This window comes from Rhinolophus ferrumequinum, chromosome 5 (genome assembly GCF_004115265.2).
Source record: "Rhinolophus ferrumequinum isolate MPI-CBG mRhiFer1 chromosome 5, mRhiFer1_v1.p, whole genome shotgun sequence".
Taxonomy (NCBI): domain Eukaryota; kingdom Metazoa; phylum Chordata; class Mammalia; order Chiroptera; family Rhinolophidae; genus Rhinolophus; species Rhinolophus ferrumequinum.
In genome coordinates, this window is record NC_046288.1 from 10,339,261 (window position 1) to 10,366,615 (window position 27,355).

A 27,355-nucleotide genomic window follows, 5' to 3' on the forward strand; every position below is an offset into this window, starting at 1 on the left:
CTAAATAAGGATGTACCTCAGCTGATGATGTGAATATATAAGAATCAGCACAGGCTAATTTTTGTAAAATATTTTTAAATCGAAGAATCTAGATGGATAATTTTAGTTGTTCCTGAACATCATGTAAGCATGATTATAAAAAGCCTGTGATGTAGCAAGAATTTGGCTTTATCAACTCAGAAATGATTCATATCTGAACAAGGGTCTTCTGCAGCAATTATATCCTATATGGAACACAGATGAAGTAAAATTACTCTTGCGCCATTGAGATCTATATCCTTAACTAAATAAATCAGAAACATATAGAAAGTGAGTGTGTGTGTGTGTGTGTGTGTGTGTGTGTGTATGTATCCTCAGTAATATATAAACTCTCCCATAACAATACAGATCAAATCAGTATACTCATTTAAAGATGTGTAAAACAAAATTGAAATGCTAACTTAAGAAGTCTAACATAAAAGATCTTTACTTAGTTATCCTTACTAGTTTTACCTGGTAAAATAAATTCATAGGGCAAAAAACCTATCCTGAGAAAACATGTAGCAAGTTATTTTTTAACAAGTGACTCAACTTTGATAGCATTTTAAATACTCTCAGGTTATTAATCTTGTTATTTCTATCCTTGACACCTCCAAACTATTCTCAAAATGTGCCTATGTGAAACTTCCAAAAACTTCAAGTCAATAATAACATGTTAAAAAATTACATATTTAAATTTTTCCAACCATTGCCACAAGTACCATTAACCTAAGAACATTGTGATTATTTAAATAGCCAACAGTAGTAATCTCCCATAAAACTGAAAAACAAAATTAATAAGTTAATAAGCAAAAAGAGTCATATTTAACTCTTACCTTAATTTTTATCTCAAGAAAAATAAGAGAGAAAAAAATAACAGCTTACTTTAATACAATCTAGATGTGTTAAGGGAAGAGTCTCATATCATCTATATTGTCAAAAACATAAATACAATTGTTTTTAATCTCTTAAACTGTCAAAATCACATGGGTTCTCTGCTCTGTATAAAAGCTGGCCTACAAAATCAAAATTTTAGAAATAAATAAATAGAAGAAGCATAAAAACCACTTTGTAGAAATTTCTTGTTTTGTTTTATAAAGTAAAAAGCTAAATGAAAAGGTCATTTTAATTTATTACTTATAAATTCCTTATTTTGACAATGTTGTCAAGTTTTAATTAATGTGTCAAAAATATTAGCAGTAGTTCAAGTCTTATTTGTGTTGAAAAGAGACTTACTTATCTCATGCTTACATATCCTTCTAGTTACCACCCTATTTCTGCCCTTCTATTTATAGCCCAAGCCTTTTGAAAATGCTTTATGCTTATAACCCACCATGAAAATTGTCACAAGAGGCAACATTTAACTCTAGGTGGAGATACCTATAGCTCTTAAACTTCTAAAGCTGATTGTGCAAACTCACAAAATTTCTGTTTGTGCTAAAATATACAGAGAAAGTCCTTGCGGGGTTTCTCCCATGCTTGGAGGCACAAAGCAGTAATTAGTCACACACTATAGGAGATCTCAAAGAGAATGTAAAACACAAATTGTTGATTAAAGGTTTGAGAGATACAGACTTCTGGTGCCATCTCTATGTTCCAGTAGGAAATAGCAACTGCAGAATCCATTAAATGAGCTGTTATTAGCCCAAATTATTAGGCTACTGTAAAAATTATCACAGATTCTAAAATTGTGTTTAGGCAAGTTGGCAGCTGTCCTAGAAGTGCACAGTGGGTTGGTACCCACAGCAATGACTTCAATAAGAGAAAAATAGAGTCACTCCTAAGACACACCTCAGGGAACTGCTTCTGCTCCAACTCCCCCAATAGCAGCTCTCCTTCTCATGGTCTCTAGTAACCTTGTTATTAGCTACAATACATAATTTTCAACATATAGTCTTATTTAATCCTCTAAGCTACTGATATTTTCTATATCCTTAAAGTAACCCTCACCTTGGTTTTGTTGATATGTTGATTCAAAATATTTTAATACATACATTTTTTATATTATTTTTAATGTGTACTTCATGAAAGGGGACATTTCATCATCGTCATCATCACCATCATCATCTTCACTACTATATGTACTAATAAACATTACTAGCTTTAATATTATTTCTAAACATTCTGAGAACTTCCTATACCCTATGCATTTTATTAAAACTTAACTAATAATGTATAACATTTAATCCTCACCACAAGATGTAGGTGTCATTAGGTTGTTATCATAGTTACACCTCACATGTAATCACAAGTAGTACCTAAACTACCATCTTCACATACCTTAAATATGCCATTTTTCTTTATATCCATTTTAATATTATAACTCTAGTTCAAGTCCTTAATTTTTCTTGCATATCTTATCATAACCTTCTCCAATCTGGTTTCTCTGCCTCCAGCCTTCTCCCTCTTCTAATTTACTCTCCACAATGCAATAAGACTGGGATCATTCTAAAGGTAAAATCTAATAATATATTTCCATCTCTCAAATACTATAATAAAATAAACACTCTTCATTTGTCCCAAATTTCTCACAGATTAAATCCATATCTCTCTCACATGGCATTCCTAATTTAGACAATGGAAAATGAAAACTTAAAAGTTGATTTAAGTTTTGTTTTGTTTTTTATTTCAAATTGTTTACGAAATGGTGCTGCTAATGTTGTAAAATAAATACACGTGTTAAAGTAAAATACAAAATGGAGATCAAACCTGAAAATTCCCTGAGCAGACAAAAGCATTTAAGCCACATGAGCAAAAGTTATTCCACAAAACAAGCAAAAGTTAAGTTGGGCCACTTCTTGTAAATGCACCTGAAAACCATCAATGAAATTTAAGCTGTTCTCCAAAATTGGTATGAGGTAACCATCTTTAACCAATCTTCTATCATTAGAAAAACTATAGCCTACTGCACTCCTATGCTATATGGTATAACCTACTGTTTTTAGCTACAGACCTGTACAGCGTTACTGTAATGAATACTGGAGGCAATTGTAACACAGTGGTAACTATTTGTATATCTAAACATATCAAAACACAGAAAGACACAGTAAAAATACGGTATTAAAGATACAAAATGGTACACCTGTATAGGGTACTTAACCATTAATGGAGCTTCCAGGACTGGAAGTTGATCTGGGTGAGTCAGTGAGGGAATGTGATGGCCTAGGCCATTACTGTATACTACTATAGACTTCATAAGCACTTAGGCTACACTAAATTTACAAAAACAACACGAGATTAATGCAAGCACAAGAGAAAATGATGCATTCAAGGACATAAACACAAGATGCCTCAGTCTGTTGCCAGAGTAACATGACATGCTGTTTTACAGTAATTTTTTTTTTTTAAAGTAGAAGAGTATACTTTAAAATCATGATAAAAGTATGGTATAGTAACAACATAAATGAGTAATAGGGCTTCTTACTTTTATTTCCAAGTATTATGTACATAATTGTATGTGCTATACTTTTATACGACCAGTAGCACAGTAGGTTTGTTTACACCAGCATCACCCCAAACATGTGAGTGACGCATTACCTCATGATGTTACACAGCAACGATGTCACTAGGTGCTAGAAAATTTTCAGTTCCATTATAATCTTATGGCACAACCACAGTACATGTGGTCTGTCGATGACCAAAATTTTGTTATGCACAACTGTATTATTTTACTAACCCTTTGGTTTTAATTTTGCTATTTCTGATTTTTGACACATGAGTTGACTTCACTTCAATATATTTCAAAGAAAGTATCATTCAGTCTGGCTGAAATCCAAATTTGAAATTCCTTAAACGATCCTCATCAAACCCAGGTGTCTCCACTACTCTCTATAATACATTCATAAATAGTGGGAGTTCGGGGTGGAAAATAGGATTGGTATCATACATAATTTTAGAGCTGATGCCAACAAAGTAAATAATTTAAAAAGATAAATGAAAATGGGAGTTTGTTCTTCATGGTACTAGACTCCCGTAATGTTATTTTGCCTGAAAGAGTTTAAGTTCCTTCTGAACTTGGCCTATTTAAATCTACATTCTTAATTGAATGCCATTACATCATATTTCAAACCCAACAGGAGAGTGAATACATGTCCAATAATCCATGGGTATCACCAGTTTCCTTGCAGTCACTTAAGCACTGAATTCCTGCACCTGCAACTCAGATATGCACAGCAGGACAACTTTTTGCTTAATTTAGCATGGAGATTGGCAGCCAGAATAACAGAAAAATGAATCTTATACAAACATGTATTAAAATTATCCATGAGGGAAAAAGGAGTGGAAAGGATTAGGAGAGGTTTTCTTTTACTTTTTTTTCATTTTAATTAAATGTGGGAGGAGGTGAAAGAGCTGAATTGAGGAGTTTTGAAGAATATGGGCAAATACTCTTTAATAAATATAATTAACTTTAATAAATAATTTTGATGTGTTGTGTGCAGTGCACTTTGCTTGGAAATGTACATATGAAAAATGTTGATGCTATAGTCCATGAATTCACATAGTAGACAGTCTATAATTGGGGTTTAAAAGGCAAGCTTATAAAATAATAAGCAAAGAAGGCAGAATGCAAGATTATGAACTGCAGACAAGACAACAGTCACATCTGGTTTGGAGAATATAAACTCGCATTCATATTTGTTTGTTTGTTATTCTGATTTCACTGTTTCAAAATAGCATCTTTCTTTCCTTCCTAGAGGTGCCTTCCTAAATACAAACTTTCGTTACAAGTTAGGTCCGCCATCTTGGAATTGTGATCTTTAAGACATCCAATACAGAGACATGATGACCCTTTCTCTAGAGAGGTGTGGAAGTGCAGTGGTTTGGCACTATGTAGAGAAAGCCTAGCTGCTGACACTTTTTATAGTAAGAAAATCAGTACTAAGCAGCGGTGTGGTCTAGTTGGAAAGAATTCTGGCCTACAGTAGGAGACCTGATTTCCCAAACTTTTCCTCCTTTGAGGTTAACAAATGAAAGCCTACCATCCTCTCTTTATCCTCAGTATTGGATCTTCCTCAAGTCTTTGCCCCTGCTTAAAATGAAATCATGGGCACATCGTGCAAAACTCTCCCTTGGAGTATTTTACTGTCAAATTAGGAAAGCCATCTATTATAACTTAAATTTGTTTGTTTACCATTTGTCTTTGCCACTAGAATATAAGTGCTATATAAGGGCAGAGTCATTGCCTGACATATCACTATACAGAATTTATCATGGGTTTGCCATGTGCTCAATAAACCATTTTTGAATAAATGAATACAGAAAATCTCATCTTGTTGGACTATTTTCAGGTCTTAGCCAGGACCTCTATCTCAGCTTAGGCATCTATTCCCAAAACCGTGCCCTGGATCTTCCAGGTGCAAGACTCATCCTGTCTTAGATATCTGAACACCAATATTCACTCAGTATCCATTCAACTGCTATTTAGCAGTTGCCTACCATATACAAATACTCTTCTAGGGAAAAACTGTAAACACAGAAAGCGCCCCTCCCTCCTGGAACTATATTCTAGCAAGAAAGACAAACAAAAAGAAAATATACAGTATAATTTCACTAACTAAAATTATACTATAAAGAAATGCTAAATATGTAAAATAACATAAAACAATTATATTATACGATAAAGAAAAATAAAGCAGGGTAAGGAGATAGAGCACGACAGAAGGTGTGGCTATTTTAAAAGTGAAAGTGGTCAAGTTAAGCTTCTTGTACAGGATTTTGTTGTTGTTGTTTGTTTGTTTGTTTTTGTTTTTGTCAGAGACCTAAAGAAATGAACAATAAGCCATTTACACACATTGAGAAATAGCATTCCACTCAGAGAAGAGAGTATGAGTTAGGTCCTGAGATAGGAAAATATTGGGGATGCTTAAAATTCAGGAGGAAGGCCAGTGTGACAGGAATAAAGCATAACAGTGATAGCAAATGAGGCAGACAATTTGGCAAGAAACTATATATAAAGTGGGGTCCTTGTGTTAGTTAAGCTAATCTAGCAGAGTTCACAGAAATATCTATAACTTAATTCTGGTTTTCCTGATAGGCCAATGTTGTGGAGAGAGAATGTCACAGCTTCATAAAATCTTTGAGATATTAAAAAAATAGTATCTTAAACATATGGCTTCCATATTCACTTTGTGCTAAAATCCCTTCACCTAGAATATTCATAAGGATACGCATCACTGAAAGGGAATCTGGGACATGCTGTTTAGTTGTATAACTGTGAAGAAGGGGTTTAGCGAGCCGGTAGGCACTCTCTGCCAAAGTGGTGTGGGCCACGATAAACAATAGCACTTTTACTGTAAGTATGGTGGGAAACTATTAGAGACTTTTAAACAAGAAAATGACATAATTTATATTTTTAAGATTAATATGGCTGTTGTGGTTATAGTATACAGAGGGTGTCAGAAAACCACATATACACATTTTAAGAAAGGAAAACTGTATTAAAATTGTAATACTCACAATATACCGATAACAAAAGATGAATACAAGTCACGTTTGGCTTCTGCAGTTACAAGAGGTGCTCAAAGTGGTTACCATCTGGGACCAGCCACTTCTGATTATGATGAACTACTGCTTGAGCAACATTGACCAAAGTGTCCACTTATATACACTTTTTTTGGCACCCTGGCAATATTATCAACAAATTTGAACCTTTTTTCAAAGAAAAAAAGTGATCATGGGTTAAACTGCACTAGAGGGCTAACTCTGGAAGTAGCAAGAAATGTTTAGATTTGGGCTATATTTTGCTGATGATTTCACATGGGGTGTAATCTCAACTGGGAAGTTCCTAAGGCTGTGTAATAATTTCCTCTTTGGACCTCTTATAATCCTCTGCTAAATCACTATTATTGCATTCTAAAACCCCTTCTTTATCATCTGTGATATGGCTATTTCTTCTATTGAATATTGAACTCTCTGAGGGTAAAGACTACATCTTCATAACCCTGGGTTATGTACACTGCCTGATGAATTGGAGCACATGATCCATTATTTTTTATTGAATCGAATGAAGAAACTTGCCTATGGACACAATACAATTACAATGTCAAAGACAGTATTGGAATCCCGATGTGGGTTATTACAAAGCCAAGCCTCTTTCCACTACTTTACATTCCAGAAAATTATATGCAGCAAAGGAATACGGCAAAATTGTACTGACTCCTAGCTACTCGATGCCCCTAGGTATACAGTGTGGAGGTTAAAATGTGACAACAGACTTTGTAAACTCATAGCATTTTATATTAGATGAGTATTTTTATGTCATTTATTTTGTCTGGAACAAAACTTCAGACAAAATTCTGGAGAGAGAAAAATGAGATTTAGATCCTTACAAAACAATATTTATCTGAATTAATACACAGAATCTCAGATCTTGGGTAAAAAATGTAAATGCACACAGGACTAATATTGGTATTCATTGGTTGATTAATTCAACAAATATTTATCATTGTCTACTATGAATAAAGCATTGCTATATCTCCTGGAAATATAGTAGTGAAAAAAATAAAGTTAAAATATCCTGCCCTCATGAAATTTGCTTTCTTCTGTAATTTGAATCTGATCCTGAAAGCATAACAGAACTCCAGACAAATAAAATGAGAAAATACAACAGAAGCTAGAGAACAGTATATCTCAAAGGGAAGAAAGGTACTACTGTTTTTCTCCAGATGTGCAGGATAGAAAGATGAATACGAGGACTGGCAATTAAGTTTGAGAACTTGTTGCAACAATGTTGCTGAACTTTTTGATATCAGAGGGATTATTCATTATTAATTTGTACCAACTGGACAAACAATTAACCAAGTTTACTATTTGGAAATGATAAAAAGGCTGCATGAAAAAGTTAGACGACCTGAACTTTTCCCCAACAATTCATGGTTCTTGCATCATGACATTGCACCAGCTCACAGAGCACTGCCTATGAGGGAGTTTTTAGCCAGTAAACAAATAACTGTATTGGAACACCCTCCCTACTCACCTGATCTGGCCTTCAATGTCTTCTTTATTTACCCAAAGATAAAAGAAATATTGAAAAAAAGACATTTTGATGACATTCAAGACATCAAGGGTAATATGATGACAGCTCTGATGGCCATTCCAGAAAAAGAGTTCCAGAATTGCTTTGAAGCGTGGACTAGGCGCTGGCGTTGGTGCTTAGCTTCCCAAAGGGAGTAGTTCGAAGGTGACTGTAGTGATATTTAGCAATGAGGTATGTAGCACTTTCTCTAGGATGAGTAGATGAACTTAATTGTCAGGCCACGTATGAATGTAAACAAAAAGCCTTCTGGTTTGTTCAGAACTTTGTCGGGGACAAAGCAAAAGTAAGGCTACTAGTTGAAAGTATTCAATGTTTGGATCTGACTGGGACTGGAACAGAGTCTGATAACAGAGTGCTCTTATTTTTATCTAGCACTTACTAAAATGGAAAAGATGTATAGGAGTAAATATTAAAGAGTTGCGAAGAGAAATGGATGCTGTGATGGGGTTTCTGCTCATGCAAAGGGACCAGGGAAAACATTCTTCAATTTACCATTTCTTACTTTCACCATCAAGTATTAGGAATACCTTTGAGTAGAAATTATGATAGATCTACAATAAATTGTGGGTATGCTACTCATGGGTCTCCAATCAGAAGCTCTGGTGGTAAACAAGAACCTCAACCTTTTCACTTCCTCTTCATAAACTTCCTGTATGGGAGCCTAAATTTGTCCCCTAAGGATGCTTAGGGCATTTGTTTTTATCCACCTTAATTCTAGCAGTAAACAATATTAGATCTTTTAGGTATTCTTTAAGGTTAAATAATGACTATTTTTCCTGTGCTTATATATAATATTATTTTTATTCCTCTTCATAAATACTTTGCACAAATATTTAGATTGACTATTTTAATTAAGAAGAGGAAGAACCAACCCAGGTTGACAATCCTAAACATAAACCTTCCCCAAAACAGCAATAGATGTCATCTCTTCCAACGAACTTCACAGAAATATTTTTATCTTTATGTCTGATGTTAAATAATTATCTGAGACCTGAATACAGTTTAGCTGGTTGAATATGGTCAAAGCTTCATACCTACAATTACTATTCTTGGTAACTCAAGAAGATACTAGGACACATCTTTCATTGATAAAGCAGTAAGATGAGTCAAATGAAACTCTACAGGGATGCATTATTCTTCAGAGAACTTGAAGAAAAGAAGTCTTTTTTCCCATCCTGGTTTCTTACAAGTACAGCTCTTGGTGCATTCCTGGCCTCTCTCTGCCCCTTATTCCCTTAAATACCAGAAGAGGTAGAACGACTTTACCTGATTCAAAAATTTGGTAACAATAAACTGGTTATGTTCAATTCAGTTCCTCTCTTCTCCTTTTTGGTAGTGAATCTGCCATCAAGGTCAGAATATCTTACTATCACCCCATTCCCTAATCCTCTCTTGAGGTGTTACAGATAGGAATTTTAGCTTTAACCACAGCTTAGAGGGAAGCCATCAAAAGCTTAGATTTTATCCCTTACCTTAGATTTTATTAGTGAAATAAGTTGACATTTTAAGTCTTTTGTCTTATTTCTCAAATTTTTGAGAATCTAGAGGTTCAGCCAAGGTAGGCTTAATTGTATTGCACTAGCAACATCACCAAGAGATCAGAAACTTTTGAGTGAAGTTTCTCTTAATCATGCAGTCTGTGTGTCTAGATGACTCTCTAGAGCAGCTATCTTTTAAGCTTTGACTCATCATTTCAGGCTACTCTGATTTTGTGGCATTAAGTCTTAACATGTGCTGTCATTATTGCTGTGGGAGAAGAAAAGTGCACAGATAAGCATACATGACTCTACAATGCTCCACTCAGAAAACAGATGTCATTTCAGATTCACATCTCATTGGCCAACACAAATCATATGGTCATGGCCATCTCCAAGGAACATGTTCCCACAAGCACAATAAATTCAGATACCTTGATGAGTTCTAGTAATGTCTTCCATAATCTTCCCTTTTGGATCATTTTTGTCTAGTCCAATTTAATATGAGTAACCTAAAGCAAAAGCTAAATTAAAAAGTCTACTCTAACTATATATATCTCCAAAATCTTAAATCAAAATTATTTATCTATGTCTTAGTATTCTAGCATCTTACCATTCCATTCATCAACAAAAGTCAAATGGCAGAAGTGATGGTTTTGTTGTTATTGCTGTTGTTTTTCTCCAATGCTAAGAATGGAAGCTCTTTCTTAGGAGCTTAAATGTAGGAATGTGCAGTTTCTAAGAGCACTGTATCTATGCCTATCACACTAAATGATGGAAAAGATATGTGAGCATTTACAAGTGTCCAATTTCTCATTCATCCTTTTCTTAAACCTTTTCAGTGATCCATCCTTTAGGATTTTAGTGCAAAAAAAAAAATAGTCCTAATATTTTAATTGGCACAGCCCATTCTTTCCTCTCCTGGATTTGGAATTAAATTAGGCAGGTTGGTTTGATAGCGACATGGAAATAGCAGAAATGAATCCTCAGCTATCTGTGAAAGCTAATACTGGCTAATGCCTATTATGTCTATATGTCATTATGTCTGCACTGAATAGCAAGTCAAAATGGGCTGAAATGACAGGCGTAAATATCTCTAAAATTATAATTTCAAATATACTATTTCAGCATAAATATAAAATTTTATTCATATATTTCTAAAGTTCCTAGTAATATTATTATTTAAATTATGTTAATCATATGGTAGCTGTAGGAAATAAAACTTCTCCTTTAACCACCTAAAGTAATTACTTCTGGATATTTTAAAAGCAGTTAAAATATTTATTCATTTAATCAATCAATATTATTGATACCCAAAGCAATTCTATGTGCTAGGAGAAAGACAAAGACGAATAAGTGATGATTTTTCTTTCTGAGTAGCTAAAAATTTAGTAACAGTGATTCTTTAACAGATATTGGGCTTCACAAGAAAGAACAGACAAATCTAAGAAAATATAAGTACATAGTTTACTACCATAACTAGGAATAAGATAAAAACAATTTTTCTACATATTCTAGGGAGTAAGTTTCACTTTACTGTAGTACTCAATTATATTCTGAAAGTGACTCATCCTATTTTAATTTTAAAAATAGTGTATTAATTAATAACTATAAAACACATTGGAATGACTCCTCAGAAGGTATGATTTAAATTAGTTTCCCTGGCCTTCCTCTATTAACAAAGTAATAAAACTAAATAAATATTTTCCAAGCTCCCATGTAGCCATGATTAGACACGTGAATCATCCCATGGAGGATCTATCTTCCTTATGTGCTTTTCTTTTCTCTTAATTTAATTGAGGCATATTCTTCAATGTTCATCAATAATCCTGTGATCATCATAGCCAAAATCACAGGTTAAAATTAGTAAAGCGGGAAGATAAAGGACTGGAAGTTGCAAATGCATCATTAAATCACACTACCAGGATTACCTCTTTCTCGGTGTGTGTGTGTGTGTGTGTGTGTGTGTGTGTGTGTGTGTCCACGAGAAATGTAAGCCTATAACTAATGAAAGTTATAGCAGTAGGGTTTTCTGTAATTGAGAGCCAAATGGAAACAATGATAGAATGACTGTTACCTACGCTTCCTTGTAGAAAAAAAATGTTTTGTCTGTTAACTATTTACTTTCCATTAATTTTGATAGGAGAAAATAAATAGCCAACATTATTTGTATTAATCAACATTGAAGTTCTCATTTATTTTTCTGGTATCTTTTCATTTTGCAAAATAAAATTAAATAGAAGGAATAAAAATGTGCTCCATAACATTGCCACGTAAATAAGAACATCCAAGATCCTGGGGTTGTGTCCCCATTATCAATTTACATACAGAAAAATGCATGCATGCATATATTTACGTATGTAATTCACAGAGAAGGTTGGTACACAAAAGCAATTATGCACAACGTATGGAAATTAATCAGACTTCCTTTAAAATAAGATGCACAACATATCTTCTCAAAGAGGATTTTCTAAAATATGATATTAGATCAGGGATATTCATTCATAGTTCAGTTTCTGAGGGATTAGATCCCAATCTTAGTATTTGACCTATTGTTACCCTTCTGAAACATGAGGGGTTATTTTCCACTTGCGGATTTACTGAGAGTAAACTTGCCAATCTAAACCATCTGTCACTTACCCAAGAAAATATTTATTATTTTTCACTCAAAAGTTGCTTTCGACAAAAAAATATGTCACTAAACAAAGGTCCCCAGTACACAAGGTGCTTTTCAGATTCTTTGAGTCTCACTAACTGCACCTTCTTATCCCTGCTGCAGTCATCAAGGGTCTAGCAACTTATTGCAAAATTGCATCTAGAATAGTCAAATTAGAAGCTAATTCTTTGATGGTGGGAAGGCAAATACACCCGTAGTAACTGACCCAGGACATTATAACAAAGTCTTTTCTGGATGTTGCACATCTCTGATTTCCTGTTAACCTAAAAGTTCCCTCACCACTTACTCATTGAGTAATTTTAAAAAGGAATATTATTGCTCTTCAATCACTAATTAGCATAGATGATGGTGAGGAAGTGAGCAATGACTGGATTTGGGGCAGCAGACTTTGCCAGTGATACTTATCATTGTCATAGATATGATGTGACAGACTTGGGTTCACAGTCAAATTGCAGGATATCATCCGTAGAGCAGAATCTCTTTTAATTATGAACTTGGCTCATGTCCTGGTTTATAAAGATCCATTATTTGAAAGATTGAATATTGTGTTATTGGATGTCGCATTATTCTAGATGTCTTTATTGGTTTATATCAGATGTGTGTGTGTGTGTGTGTGTGTGTGTGCGCGCTTTATCTATTTTAAACAGGATTAGCAGACCACAACACATGGGAGTATGGACTCTAGGAGCCTTGACCATATGTCTGAAGTCCTATATATCAACGTGAATGGTTTGCATAATAGTAACTCAAAACTGAAATGTTAACAGTGGCTCTGTGCTCCATCTTGTCAGGCACCTCTTTTTCAATATATCAGAAGGTAAAATGTCAAAGTAAAACTTGTATAGAGAGATAAATTTTAGACAAATCTGTAATGGTAAGAAGGTTTCAAAAAGCAACTAAAAAGCCCCAAAAGATTCCACTGTATGTTCCTCACATCATTCATTTTCAGTCACATAAATGTCTCTAAATCATCTATAACAAGGCATGAGAGTAGGTGGCAAGTTGTTAACAATAGTTTTAGTGAAGTGAATTCTTCCTTGAATACACATAACTGAACTGAAATAGACTGGAGGCAGTGTTGCTAAAGGACAAATATGGACATACTATAAGGCAAACATGGTCCCAGACTTCAACTCTTTCAGGAGTCTAGTTATTTACCAAACAAAAGAATATATTTCATAATCTTTGGTGTTACCATCAATAAAATACGGATGTCAATGCCTCACAAGATTTCTGTAAAGCTAAATGAGCAGTAAACGTAAAGTATCCAGTATAATGCCTAGTGAACAGCATACATTCAATATATAGTAGATCTAATTATTATTTTATATCACATGTTAGATATAGATGGGATAAAACAATAAAAACAATACATAAGATTTCTAAATAAAAGGTGTAGCAGTCAATGTAATGGTTGATTAGTTTTCAAGTTTACTAATTCTATATGTTGCCATGTAGAATTAATATTGGTTGCCAAAACTTTATCATTCGAATGTCTTCTTTCAAGATGAAGACTCAATTTCTAACTGACAAGTAGTTAGACATCTCTACTTGGATCTCACTCAGGCATCTTAAACATACTGAATAGAATCCACCTATTCACATGCATCAGCATAATCACAAGAAAACATAGAATACCATCACTGTCACCACTAAAAAATTAAAATCAGTTCCCCTTCAAATTCTCCATGAGAGTTTTGCCTAAATTATTTTCAACTCCCTCCTTGAAACTCTCTCCCTATAACCATTCAGTCCAAGGTTTAATAATTTGACTCTATCTATATATAATCTTCTCTACCCCCCATATTTTCGCTCTGTCCACATAATCGCTCATCTGAACCACTACAATAGTTCTCCATTGTCACCTCATGTCGATACTTGGCTGCAGCTGTAGAAATTGTTTTGAAACACAATGTCCTTGAATGGTTTCCATTGTCCTTTCAATTCTTCCCCCATGATAAGGAAATCTATAGACACCCGGTCTGTATTTACCCTCACACTCTACCTTCTAACCATATCAAATACCTTCCTATACCTGTGACACACCAAGTTCTCATAAATATTCTTGCCTCCATCTGTGATATTCGCCTTATGAAATTCCTACTCATCCTCCAGAGTTCATCTTAAATGGCAGTTCCTCTGGAAAGTCAAATATAATATTAAAGTATTTTAGGTTTCCATGGATAGAAACCATGTGAGGGTCATGGACAATAGAGATGGAATTAAATTATTAAAGTGAAATCAAAATGAGATTTGTAAAAAGAAAAGTGAACGATTATAATTGGAGTTGCCAAACCTGAAATGCTGCCTTCCATGTAGGAGATAACTAAAAACATATTTGTTGAATTCAGATTTCATTCACTCAACAAATATTTATGGAGCATCTACTATATGCAATCATTGTTCTATGCTCTGAAAATAGAGTAGAAAAACTAAAGTAGTCTCTGTCCTCCTGGTATTAACATTTTTTTTTAAGTTTAGCATAAAATTATGTTTTAGAGATTTAAAAAAAGCAATGTAATAACATCAAAAATCTTAAAATTAGAAATAAAGGAAAAATTCCATTTACCTCACTACTTTAATACAACTTATTTTCATATTGGCATCATGATAACTAACTTCAATTAATAGTCTTCTTAATGGAGTGAACACGTTCCACTGCACACAAGTTAACTCATGGCTAAGTAACCGCAAGAGAGTTTAGGAAATGTAATTTAGCTAAGCACCTAAGACAAAGCAAAAACAAGTTTTCAGTGAACACTGGACACCCTCTGCCATAGATGATAATAAAGGCTAAGCAGATACACAAAGAAATATGAAGAGGATTGAGAAGACAAGGGATGAAGTTAGTTAATTAGTAGAGGGAGTCTGAGAAACCTATTTAAATTAGAGACAGAATAATTTAGGGATTAAGGTCATGGTCTATATTGTAACATTGCTTGGGTTTGCATCTTGGCTCCACTCTGATGGCGTTACTTTGAAAAAAGTAAATATACCTTTCTTTGTCTCAGTTTCTTTACCTGTAAAATTGAGACAGTATTAATACCTATAGTGCTTAAAATCATGTCTGATAAGTAATAAATATCTTCGATATTTGCTATTATCATTAGGTTGTACTAATAAAGTTATATTTGAGCAGAGATATGAAGACACAAGGGAGTGAGTCATAAGGAAATATGGGAGATATTCTACATAAAAGAAACCAAATATAAAGAGGTGTTGAATCAACTTTTAAAATGCTGTGATAACATGAGGACTGAAAATTGATCACTGTATATTGTAAGGTGGAGAACATTGATGTCCTTAACAAGAGTTGTTTCTCAGGAATGGTAGAGAGATAGCTTAGTTAGCGTAGGTTAGAGAGAATCAGGGGAAAGGAATTAGAGACATTAAATATAGATTTTTTTTTAGATGTTTTGCTGTAAAGTGGATCACTGAAATAGAGAGGTTGCTAGAGATTAAGGTTAAGATGCTGTTATTATTGGAGACAATATGGCATATTTGAATGCTAATAGAAATGATTCAGTGAAAAGGGAATTGATGTTGAAGAGAAAGTGAGAAAATAATATACTTAGGCAGAGAGGATGAAATCCAGGGCACAAATGGGCTACAGTAAGTTTTCTGTAATAACAGAAGCTAATATATGCACATATTAGAAGTGTGGGTAAAAGGGACCTTAGATAATCTCTTTTAATTCTATTTTCTTAGTAAAATAAAAAGCAAGGGCATTTGCTTAGAAGGAAGATGGGAGCAGTGATACTGTAATTTATGTCAAAGAAGCAAACATGTAAAACAGATGTCTAAGAGATTATGAGGATGAAGGGCAAGAACTGTAGTTCTGAAATTTTGGCAGGCATCAGAATCACCCAAAGAGTTTGCTAATGCATAGATTCCTGGGCCCTCCTCCAGATTTTCTGAATCACTGCACCTGGGGTGAAGCCTGAAAATTTACATTTCTAATAAATTTCCAGGTGGTGCTGATCTTAGGGGTTCAATGATCACAGTTTGAATAGAAATAAACTAAAACAAGTTTAGTAGAATTTCTGGTCAGCAAATGCAGGTACATTGATAATGGATTTAGTGTGAGAGTTATATATATATATATATATATATATATATATATATATATATATATATTAACTATACATAGTTGAAGATATAGAGACTTGGATTTAATCATGATTTGTTCCTCCAATGTCACAGAAATAGAGAACAGAAATGGGACCCCAGATGTATGCAAGAATAATTATAATCATGCACCACAGACTCTGACTTCAGGAAGATAGGATATGAGGACGTGGCAGAGGGATGGACATAAAAAATATGCAGTGTGTGCAGAATAGAATTAACATAGCGGACATGGGATTATTATCCTTTGAAAGTCCTATTTATTTGCTGGATGTTTAGCTGTCACCTGGGAGCTTGGATTTGGGGAGGGTTCTCATCATTCCCTAATAAGAATGACTTACTGTATCTAAACTGTGTGTGTAAACATTATGTTTTATGCTAAATATTTGTTTTCCTTCTCTGAGTTGGAAATTCTGATATTTGATAAGCAGAGGGTGCCTACATAACCAGTCCACAATAAAATCCTTAGGTACTGAGTATTCAGTGAGTATCTCTGGTGAAAATATCTTTCACACTTGTTTTCCCAGGCTATTGCTGGAGGAATTAAGTGCATCTTGTGTGACTCCACTAAGATAGGATTCCTGGAAACTTCTCCTGGTCTCCATCAACCATTCTCCCATGTTTCCAAGTCTTTCTTTTTTGCTTATTTTTCTTGGTTGGTGTTCTTTTGCTGTAATAAATTTTGGCAATGAGTAGGACTGTATCTTGAGCCCTGTGAATATTCATCGCAAATTAGTAAAACTGGAGATGGTATTGGGGATCATCAACCCATAGGGCCAATACAGTGCAGGTACATCATGAAGTGTGTTATAAAATGGCAACTGAAAAGAGATTGTGGCCATAAACTAGGGTGCTTGAAAATAAGATTATTAGGGAAATGCAGTTATTATACATTAAAATATTAATGCTATGAACATGATAATTATGCCTGAAATAGGGTGATGAGTCAGATCATTAAAGAAGAACCAAGGAATTTGGTGGCCATATTTTTTTTGAGAAATTATCTATTTGAAGTAGATTAAAAAAATTCACCATATGTATTCTTTAATTCATTTTTTTCTAGGCATCGGGTAGTCCTTTCCATCTGCAGACTATGTCCTTCATTTATTTGGATGAGTCTCCGCCTATTATTTCATCTGAGCAGGTCAATGACGTCCAAACTCCAGTAAGAACTGACTCTACCAGATTTCATCAAAATTCATTAGATATGATCAAATTATACTCCCATTATTTTAACAAATTTAAACTCCAGCAGCAGTATATGAATTTCCTCTTGTCTTCAAAACTCATAAGATTTTAAATTATTTTTATTTAATCCTCCTTCCTTCCTTGTATTAATTTTGGAGGAACAAGTAGCAAATAGGAGAAGATGAAGGGAGAATGGATAAGCAAATCTTACTCGCTTTCCATTACATGTCTTCGAGCCTCTCTTCAGAACTGAACTAGAGGGAGAGGAGGAGGTTTGAATTAGGTATGACTGAAAATTTAGATTGAATTAGGCACAGTTTATTTTGAATTTTTTAAAATGAATATGCATGTATATAGTAAAAAAAAATCAATATGAACAAATAAATATACAGTAATATATTAAGTTGTTTAAAACCTTTGTCATAGAAGCATTCAATTTCCTACCCGTGAGGAAACCACTTTGAAAAGTAATGACTTTCTTTTATTACAGAATTGTTCACTTGAAACCTATGTAATTTTACTAACCATTGTCACCCCAATAAATTTTAATTAAAAAAAGAAAACCAATAACTTTCTTGAGCATCGTTTCAGAGATTTTTCATAAGCACAGAGGCAAACAAAAATAGTAGCACACCATATACATTTTTTCAGTACCTTGCTTTTTTCATTTAAAAATATATTTTGGATATCAGTAATTAAAGTTCTACATCATTCATTCTAAAAGTCTCTATCTTTGAATGCCTTTTTAACCAGACTATTTTTATATAAATATCTGTCAATCTGGTAGTTATAAACAAATAATTAAATAATTTTAATTAAAAATATTATTTAATAATTTCTTTACATATGTCATTTTTATCAAAAGTAAGATTTTCTGTAGAATAACTCTGAGGAAGAAATTGCTTGAAAAAATGCATATGCATTCAAATTTTGGATAAGATATTGTTAAATTAAATGTCATAGATATTTTTCTCATTTATACTCAGCAGCATGTAAGTCAAACTATTTCTCTCTCTTTCTAACATGGGCTCTTTGTTCTTTGATAATCTGAAAGATAAAAAATAGTATCAAAGTATAATTTTAATTTACATTTCTCCTCTTATAAATGAGGCTGAAAATCTTTCCATGTTTGAGACATTAGTATTTTTAGTGCTCTGTTTATTTCTTTCACCTGTTTTTTTATGGCACTAGATGTCCTTGTAACACATGTATGTGCCAGAGTGTAGAAAATCAATTCTGTAATGACTCAGAAGCATGAGACACTGGTGAGGTTTTTAGAAGTCCAGTAGTCTGAGGCATGCTGGGATATCCCTGCCAAGGCAAAAGACAAGTTGTCGCTCTGTTCTCCCACTCCCTGCCTCATACTTCCTACTGCCATGAAAGAGTCAAAATCTCAGTAAATATGGGAACATACACTGCACTTGGGAATATCCCTTGAATCTATTTATTGGGTGACACAGAAGGCTCCCAGTTTCAAGTAGGATCCACAGCACAAGAGAGCAGTCTGGCAGGTCCATGCTTTAGTGAAATCTGTCTTGTATATTTTACCAGGCTTAGCAAATAAGATATTATTTTATGTATCTGTGTTGGATAAGAATCATGACTGAAGTCTTTCGTAAGTGTTAATATGATAGTTGTATCACATATCTCTAGGGTTTTAGAACACAGCAATGCCTTCCATAGCCAAGAACTATGCTCTGTTAGAAAATATACCCTTTCCCTGGTATTACACCCTAGTAAAGATTGAAAACCTGACAATGGAACAAGATATATTAACACAATTTGCTCATCATGATATAGTCATAATTAGATTCCCTGATTCACAAAGTCAGGCAGGCATAGAAACAACACATTGTGTAAGTGAAGTGCTACATTCTAGATTGGGCTGTAAAAGATATTTCAGACTTGATGGCACCTAGTGCTGATAGAACAAAGTCATTCTCTCAACCCACACCCAAGGGGCTGAGGGGCTTGTTTAGATGACTAATGGTGAACAAGGAAATATTGTGAGTCTAATTCTCAGACTAGTAAACAGGATATGTGTGCACTAGTGAAAAATGGACTGCTGCTATATCACAGCCCTACTGAGGAAGATCCCAGAACAAGGGTGTGGAAGGGAAATCCTTCCAATAGACAAAGCAACAAGTTGTTCTTGGAGGAAAAAATGAGTTAGTTATATGTACCAAATGCTGGTTGGTTGGTCAAAGGCCTGGAAGGAAGAAAAAGCTGGCCAAAAAACTGGAAGCATGGAGTTATGAGGTAAAGAAACCATAAGAATTGTCAGTTGTGTCTCGGGTCAATGTCCCTCAGAAATCATTCACTTCAGAAGTTGCTCACAGTGAGCAGGTGAAGATAACGACTTAGCTTCTGCCATCAACCACTGAGATGCTCATATAGTTAACCCGTTAAGAGAATGGCCATGTGGCAGTGATGGGGAACATATGTGGGATCCACAACATGGCTCTTTCATATGAAGGCTAATCTAGCTACCACTACTTTTAAGTGCCAAACTTGTTATAGGGAGGGACTTATACTGAACGCTCAAGCCAGGCACTTGGAGCTTGTTGATGACGTCACAAACATTCCATCTTAAAGGGGACAGTAATTCTCACCAACCAAAATGATTCATATTCCAAATATCTATATTCCCTGCCTATAATACCTCTAAGAACAATACTACTAAGGGCTTATAGAATCCCTCATGCTTTGACATGATATCCCACACGGATTGCTTCAGAACAAGAGACGCAACAACAGGTTTATTACCATGTGTGTCATCATTCTACAGCTGACCAGATAGAATGGCTGAATGGGATATAGACTGCCCAACTAAGGAAAATTCAGGGACATCTTGCATTGTTATATCATTTTTCTGCAGGATGCAACACAGTCAGTAGATCAGTTGTCAGAATGTGGTGATGTATCACCAGACTATGCAGGTATGGGAACAAGTGCCAGAAGAGTATCCCTTTCCTAATGTTTCCTATTTGTGTATTTCTTCCATGCATCTTTAATATTTGGTAGATACCTAACATTAGGGAACCAGAGGGTAAAAAACGTAGTCATTGCTCTTCCTGAAATGAATAACACAAATCACCATGAGGAACTAGGGTTGCTAATACACAGAGGGCAGGGATATACACACTTAGAATTCAGAGCATTCCTCAGGATATCTCTTGATGTTGCCAAATTCAATGATAACTGAATTTCAACAACTGTAACATTATAAAAGCAAGGCAACTATAAAACTTTAAGCACCTTGGCTGTGAAAGTCCATTCTACCCCACCAGGCAAGCAGCCAAGAGAATCTAGCTTCTTTCTGGGAATCCAGAATGGTTGATGGAGGCAAAGATGATAATTTATAGACCTGGGAGAGCTGCAGCAGTGTGTACCTTACCTTTTTTTTGTTTTCCTTTGCTTTGTTTTTTAAACCATTTTTAAGATTTTTTAGGATACTACAAGTGACCACCACCAAGGAACACTGGATTTTTACTGTTCCTCTCAGGATGAAATGAGATTTTCTTATTTCATATATCTTGTATAAGGTCAGATATCATAGAAGATACTTTTAATGGGTAGTGAAAGGGATTGACTTTTTGGACACAATTTATCAGTTTCCCAGATTTATCTGCTTTCCAGCCTTTGGCTTCATGATTCATATATTGGTGTCTCCATTTATTTCATCAACTCCTAAGAGGATGGCTAGTGTCCTTCTCTCCACCATAATGGAAGTTGAGGGCATTCCAGTATCCAAGCCCAACCAACTAGACCAATGGAAGCCCTGGTTCCTCACAGCCATTCCAGATGCAAATGAAGTCCTGCATCATCTGGCTTGCCTAGAAACTTCTTGGTGGAGTCATGTAGCAAAAACGAGAAGTGAAGGAAAGTAAACACCCCACGAGCCCAATTTGGCCAATGAAAACAAATAGACTAGACAGAATCAGCATGTAAATTTCTCTCCCTCCTTCCCCTTGACTGAATAGTCTGAGTCATTGTAGTCCCTTACAGCCTTTCTGTAGATGTCGTACATCTACATAGCACAACCAGCTATGTTTTCTGTAAAATTCAATAATTCACTGTTATGTATTTACTTTCTGTCATTCTCTGCTTCTATGTTTTCCTGCTACTCTGGAATACACCACTCAATAAGGTATTAACACAAGTCTTACCCTTAGTTTATATTTTCTAGAGCACTTGAATGAAGACAAAGTCCAGTCCTATAATTTCAGCCATATCTCTTTTGATATATGTTCATCTTAATTCACCTTTCATTTTCTAGAAGGTTGTTTTATACAATAACTCTCTATACAATAACTCCATTATTTTGTCCTCTCTTTGGAAAGCTTTTCTACATCTATTGTGTCTTCTTACATTAGAGACAATTTTACTTTATTTCGCCTTTATATTTTTTTTTTTATTTTTGGAGAGATATTTGGTTAGTTTTCACCTGCTGTGTGGGAAAATTTTCTTCATTATGGTGTTAATAATCTATTTGGTGTGTGTGTGTGTGTGTGTGTGTGTTCTTTTTCTACTTTTATTTTGTAGTACCTCTGTAGATCTCATGTGATGGTTCATTTCTGTTAGACTTGTTTTAAAAGTTTAGTTCTCCTTCATGTGGATGCCAGCCAAAGCTGGCAGAACTGTTCTATGATTTTCAAGGTGTTGTGTGTTAAGTATGTTCTTTTAGTCCTTGCTTAGCATTTACAAATAAGTACAATAACTGTTAAACTGATTACATGCATAATTCTCAGCAACCCCTACTTTATTCATATATTACTTAATGTACAAATTTTCTATGATATTTATTATCCGATTCTCTAACCATTGCTTCTCATAAAAACGAACAAAAAAGGCACCTAACAACAGAGTGTCAAACTATGAGACAAAAAAATAATAGAACTAAACAGAGAAATAGATTAATCCACTATCATAATGGAAGACTTCAACAGCCTTTTCTCAGAAATGAACAAATCTAGCAGGCAGAAAATAAGTAAGGACATAGTTGAATTGAACAACATCACCATCAATCAACAGCAGAATACACATTCTTCTCAAGCTCACATGAAATGTTCGCCAAGAGAGAACACATTCTGGGCCATAAAACACACCTTAACAAATTTAAAAGGATAGAAATAATGTAATGTCTACTTTTAGAACACAATGGAATGAAACCAGAAATCAATTACAGAAAGATAACTGGAAAATCCCAAAATGTGTGATGATTAAATACACTTTGAACTAGCATATGGGTCAACGAAGAAATCTCAAGAGAAATTTAAAAAATACTTTGAACTAAATGAAAATGAAAAGACAACTTAACAAAATTTGTGGCACGCAATGAAAGTAGTACTTAGAGGGAAATTTTCTACACTGGATACATATACTAAAATGAAATATCTAAAACCAATAATCTAAGTTTCTACATTAGGAAACTGGAAAAAAGAACAAATTATATCCAAAGTAAGCAAAAGTAAAGGAAATAATAAAAATTAGAGCAGAAATCAATGAAATTGAAAACAGGAAATCAATAGAGAAAATCAATGAAAGCAAAAGGTAGTTCTTTGAAAAAAAACAATAAAATCAATAAGCTTCTATCCAGACTAAGAAAAGAAAAAAAGGAGAGTGGAAATAAAACTGATGACTGCTAGATGGGAGAAGGATTAGAGGTGGAGGAAAAGATGAAGGGATTAGAAAGCACAAATTGGTAGTCACAAAATAGTCACAGGGATATGAAATACAGTATGAGGAATATAATCAATAATGTTGTGTAGATAAAGTAGGGTGCCAAATGGGTACTGAACTCATTGGGGGGATCACTTCATAGATTGTGTAGATACCTGACCACTGCACTGTACACCTGAAGGTGATGTAGAATAATATTGATTGTCAAATATATATATATATATGAATATATATATATGAATATATATATGAATATATATATATATATATATATATATATATATATATATATATTCATGGGATGCAAAGTATAGCAAAGGGAATATAGCCAATGGTACCGTAATGGCTATATACGATGTCAGAGGGGTAGTAGATTAGGTTGGGGGTGGTTATCACTTTGTGAGGGGTATATGTGTATAACCATCATGTTGTTTTATACACCTGAAATTAAAAAAAAAAAGTTTAATAAAAGAAAAAAATGAAAGAGAAAACTCACTATACATGAAAAGAATAATAAATGAATACTACAAATAACTTTCTGCTCACAAATTTGATACATTAGATGACGTAGACCAACTGTTTGAAAGACACAATTTGTCAAACCTCACACAAGATGAAATAAATAATATGAATAGACCTCTATCAATTAAAGAAATTGAGTCAATAATTAATAACCTCCAAAACAAAAAGTACCAGGCTCAGTTTGATGAATTCTACCAAGTATTTAAAAGAGCAATTATACCAATTCTCTACAATCTCTTTCAGAGGACAGAAGGAGAGAGAGTACTCCCTAACTCATTCTGTGAGACCAGCATTACCCTAACACCAAACTGAACAAAGGCATTAAAAGAAACTACAGACTAATATTTCCATTGTAAACATAGATGCAAAACCGTTCAGAAAAATATTAGCAAATCAAATCCAATAATGTATAAAAATATTTACACATCATGACCAAGTAGAATTTATCCCAAGTATACAAGGCTGTCTCAATATTCATAAATCAATTAATGCAATTGATCACATTTGTATAGGCTAAAATAGAAAAATCATATATCAATAAATGTAAAAAAAGCATTTGAAAAATTCCAACAGCCATTCATGATAAAAACTCAGAAAATTAAGAACAGAGGGGAAGCTTTCTCAATTCGATAAAGAATAGCTATAAAAAAAAAAAAAAAACTACAGCTACATCACGTTTGATGGTGAGAACATCTCTTAGCCGATAAGATCTGGTATAAGGCATGGATGTCCCTTCTTACCATTTCTTTTCAACATCATACTGAAAGTACTAGCTAATGTAATAAGAAATAAAAGGTATACAAATTGGGAAAGAAGAAATAAAACCATCTTTGTTTGCGGATGTAATAATCATCTGGGCAGAAAATCCCAAAGAATTGACAACAAAAATTCTGGAACTAATGAGTGATGATAGCTAAGTCGCAGGATACAAGATTAATATACAAAAATCAGTCATTTTCCTATATACCAGCAATGAACATACACCTTGTGTGGTATCTGCGACGCTTTAGGTTAGGTTGCAGAAAGGCCATTTTCAAGTTTCTAGCTTCACAAAATGTCATAAGAAGAAGAAAAACAAACAAAAACAAAGGGAAAAAGTCCAAAAAACAGTCTAGAGATCTTGTGTATCTTCTTATATTTGCACACCATCTTGAAATTTCCTGAATGTACCTCTCATTTGTTCTTTCAAATAAAAGCCTATAAAGTTTAAAAGACATGCTTTTTTATCTTCATTTATTATATTTATTTATATTTATTGTTATCTGCCATTTATTAAAAGAAATGACTAAACTTCAGAGAACTTAAGTTGTCTAATGTAACTTATGCTTGATATTTCTTTGAAAGTGAAAGATGATATTTCAAAGGACAATAATTTAAAGACCCATAATTAAATATTAAAAAACAATAAAATTTGAATATGATAGCACTATGCATAAAACTTCTCAAGGGAAAAAAAGGGACAATGAAAGTGATGGTTAGTGTTACATGTCAATTTGTCTAGGCTATATATATAATAACACCCAGTTGTTATTTATTTCAAAACTAATCTAGATGCTGTCATTAAGCATTTTGTACACGTGATTAAGTACCGGAAATTGACCTCATATTGTGAGTGGACTGCTTTCAACCAATTGAAGGCCTTAAAAACAAAATCTGAGACTTTATGGAAAATAAGGAGCTCTGCCTGAAGACTGCAGCATCAATTCCTGTCTGAGTTTCCAGCATGCCAGCGTGGTCTATGGATTTTAGACTTGCCAGCTCATAATCTCATAATGAGCCAATACCTTAAAAGAAAAGAAATATCTCACCTCTCTCTCTCTCTCTCTCTCTCTCTCTCTCTCTCTCTCTCTCTCTCTCTCTCTTTTTCTCTCTATCTCTCTCTCTCTCCAATTGGCAATCCTGACTGACACAGTGAGATATATCCATAATAAGGTAAATTCTGTCATCGTATTATGAAAGAACTTCATAGGAAGAATGTCTGAGACATCTTACTATTCCTTACTGCTAGCACTTGATTCTGATCCTATTACAAGTGAGCTCTGAACTCACTCCAAAGGATCCTACAGTTATTATTTTCTTAGACCAGTTCCCATAGTACATGTTTATATTTTGAATAATTTGGTAGAAAGAATTATTATCTCACATGGCAAGAATCTCAGTGATGGAGACATAAGGGATACAGAAATCATAAAGAAATAGTGTATGGATTGGGTTTACAGGACAAAATAATCTAAGAATGAGCAGATAATCTCCCACATTTAGCAATTAGATGGGCAAATATGAAATCTTATTAAATTAAGCAGACCTAAATGTATCACAGAAAGAAAAAATTGAATTTAATAATTACATGGTAAAGAAAGAATAATTATACAAATGATATATAGAATCAATTCACTTTATAATAAAAGGATTTAAAAGTCATTGGTCAAAAATCTCTGCCTTTCTGGGGTGGCTTTGGAAATGCCAGAGCTAGAGAGTGGAGCAATCAAGCAAGAGTTGAAACTACTTTGTGAGTTAAACTAATGTTCAGGTCGGTGTTAGGAAAGACCTGACATAAATGAAAACACTTTCTCACAGAGGTTAAAGTAGTCTGGCAGGATTAACATGAAGGCAGAGGAAACTTTACTCCAAAAATCAGAATAATTATTGATTGCAGATGGAATGAAATACATCATGGACATGCACAGTGTTCTCAGAATTAAATCAATATTTAAGAAACACTCAGAAAAGTAAGCTAACATGAGAGCCTGAGACACACAGCACTCTTAAGTATAATCATTTGAAGATACAATGAGAATTTTGAGTGAGTCCAGAGTTCAACTAAAGAAGCTAAAGTAGATTGCAAATGTGGAACATTAGAGAAAAAGAACAAATGAGATAATGTGTATAAATTTTCTTCGTAAATAATAATGTATTTTTCATTTATTATTGTAATTTTTCAAACGGTATCGAATATATGGCAACCATTTTCAGCTGAAGAAGATAATTTTAGTTTTGAAATTTATAAAAGCTTTGTTTTGTTTTTGCATAGAATATCATAACTCACTTGTATTCATCTTTAAAGCCAGTTATTTTTGGATTTTTCTGATTAATACATGGTAATGGAAATTGTGGCTATTTCCAGAGAAGTTGAAATGTCAGAGGAATCTTATTATTCATTGGAATTCCTTGCTTATTTTCCTATTGAAGTGTTATTTGTTTTTTGTTGTTGTTGGTTTTTTGCTACTGACTTACCACAGCATGGCATCTTTTAGCCTGAGGAAGTTAAGTAAGACAATAATTCTTTATAGGCTCATTTTTAAGCTTGAGACACGGTATCAGTTGATTTCAAATTCTCCAAGGGAAGGTCTCTTGTAATGTTCTAAGCAGGGAAAGCACATTGTTTCACAAAAAGTATATATACATATATATCACTTGAGTTTTTATTTTAAAATTCAGTCTTTTGTATCCAAATGATCAGTACAAAAGTAACAGTCCAAAAGCTGTGTTGGGGATAAGGGAGGAATGTATTATTAACTGTAAAGGTGGTAGGTATGTGTTACTCCTGCTGAGTAGATTATCCTAGAGTTTCCCACCTAAAGCTAGTTAATTGGCTGAATCTTGTTGCAGAGAGAAGAATTTATGGCATAT